Source organism: Hippocampus comes, unplaced genomic scaffold (assembly GCF_001891065.2).
Source record: "Hippocampus comes isolate QL1 unplaced genomic scaffold, H_comes_QL1_v1.1 scaffold295, whole genome shotgun sequence".
In the NCBI taxonomy this organism is placed as follows: Eukaryota; Metazoa; Chordata; class Actinopteri; order Syngnathiformes; family Syngnathidae; genus Hippocampus; species Hippocampus comes.
Window position 1 is genome coordinate 442,681 of NW_017804848.1, and position 2,573 is coordinate 445,253.

Consider the following 2,573-nt stretch of genomic DNA (forward strand, 5'->3'; position numbering starts at 1 on the left):
TGTGTGTGCGCGTGTGTTTGCGCGCGCGTCCCGCGACGCGGTTTGTGTTTGCGCCGCCGCGCCTCCTTCAAGTCAAATATTTGCATAAAACAAGTGCGGAATGACGCGGACGACTTTGCGCCCTCCGGACGAGAAGGCCTCAAAACAAGAACGTCTTTGGTTGCCGTGCGCGAGCAAACAAAGGCGAAGCGCTGTTTCACAAGGAAGTCGGTCGAGTCGTGTCGTCGTTTCAAATCCAAAGTCGCGGAAAAGAACCCACCCCCCCCAAGCAATTTTGGTCGCCCCCCCCCAAAAAAAACAACACACACAAACATTTTTGTTTTTATTTTCATTTTCTAGCCATGAGCAAAACTCTGCTTTTCGACTTTTGCCGCGGCCGTTGGCGTCGCCCTTTTGTTTGCGATCTTTCTTGAAGGGACGGCGGAAAGTTGTCAGGTGACGCCGAGCGCGAGGCTTTCATCCGCCGCCATTAACCCGCCGCCTTCCGGGCCGAGCGCGCCGCTAAGTCCCGCGAGTGTCGGCGGCGCGCCGTCTTTTAACACCCCGCCCCTCGGCGTTAACACCACCCTCCACAGTAACACCTTAATGCCGCCCCGCCGCCTCAAATATGTTTCAAAGCGCGCGTAATCCCCGGCGGAGCACAAGAGAGAAAGAGAGCCAGAGAGAGAGAGAGAGAACACTCCATGCTGGAGGATTCCCCCCCCCCGCCGCCGCTCGCCGTCCCTCGCTCCCTCTCCTCATCTCTCAGGGATTATCGGACGCCGCTGCCGGGACTTGTGCGAAATATTGGAAGGCTTGGGGGGGGGTTGGCACGAAGGGGGTGTCGCGCCTCTTCCACCGCCCCCCCCGCCCCCACCAGCCTTTATTGAGCTCATATCGGGTCATTACAAGCTTATTAAATGTGTGCAGCTGCTGCCGGGTTGCCGGTTCCATTCCCTGCCCGACCGCCACGATAACCCGCTTTTTTTTTTTTTTTTTTTTTGGAAGTCCTCAGTTCATCAATCGGTGGTTGTCAAACTTTTGACAGCAGGTCCTCCCTCGCCAATCCAAGTAGCAGCATAAGGACTCGCAGTGAAATCCAGGAGCGCACGAGGCCCACGTGTTGATCCCCAAAACCTCCGTTGTGAAACGGATTAGCATCGGAAGCCACGCTAACACGATGCGCCGCTTGAATATTTGCGCTGCGGTTAAAAAAAAAAAAAAGAGTTTGTTCACTAATTCAGTTGAAATGTATTGTACGGAGGGGAACAAATGGACCACACTGGTTACGGGGGGCGGGGGGGGGGGGATTCAGTCATGGGGCAAAAAAATGTTTACAATCGCCGCCTTTCGGTCGAGTGCGGTGACCCCCGCGTCGGGTTTGGAGGCTCCGCCGACAAGATACTCGACTTTGATTCAACCCCAAAAACATGGTGCGATTGTCAAGGAAGATGCGGGCGGGGGTTGGGAAGCCCCCCCCCCCGGGCGTTATTCTGCGGCTCAAATTGCGAGACCCTCATCTGGCGGTGCAGCGCTAACACGGCGTCGCTCTTTCACTTGTCTGCAGTGTCGACAACTGCAACAGGAAGTCATGCGGGAGAGGGAGCAGGGGGCCGGCAAGGTACACACACACACACACACACACACACAAAAGACCACGTTTTCATCGTCTGCTTTGATTTATTTATTTTTTCCGGCCGGAGCCCTCGACTCTTCGTCTTTCGTCTGTTTGGAGCTGCAGCAATCTATGACGTGTCATTGTCAATGTAGCTCTTAATGGGGGTCCTCGGAAGGGGAGGGGGGGGGGGATTAGAGCTGGAGACGCTTTTAATTGAACAGCTGACGTCGGATCAGCAGCCGGCCAAGCGCCGAGGACCCCGGCCGGCCGGGCGGGCCCGAGCCTTTGTGCATCTCCGCTTCCTTGAATTGCTCCCTCCCAGCCGAGGCCTTCGTCCGCGGCCGTCAACTCGCTTTTTCGCCAAATTGTCTTTCGTCAATTTGGGTCATCGCTTTTCCTCGATGCTTTGAGTCCGTTTTCTGATTGCTTTCGTCCCTTTCAAATCGCTCGTACGGGTCGTTTCGACGGTCGCGCTAAAGGCCGACGGGTGACCTTCAGCCGTCACGTTAAAGGTCGGCGCGCCGGTGACCTCGTTTGCACGCGGCGCCGATTAATGAGCGCCTCGTCGTTTGAAGACGCCGGCCTGACTCTGCAGGAGAAGACACACACTCTGTCTTCCGTTTCCTTCCTCTTCATGACGGTCAGGGTGGGGGGGCATCTGTCATCCCGGCTGGGGGCCCCCCCACTTCCTGTCCTGAGTGACACGGCCGCCGCGGTGAGCCACCCGGCGGCCGTCCACTTAGGAAACGGGGCGAGGAAAGAGGAAACGAGGGGCAAGGAGACAGGAAAGGAGGAGCGAGGAGAACGGGCCTTCAACATTTTGCTCATGTCGGCTTTGCTTGGCGGGGCGCCAGTGTCGAACGCCTTCGCCGTACTCGGCGGGGGCCTCGCGTCTTGCCGGCGAAGCCCTCCGCCCCCGTTTGGCTCTCCATGCGTCCATTCAGGAGGAGCTCGTCAAACTTCGGCGGGAGCGGGA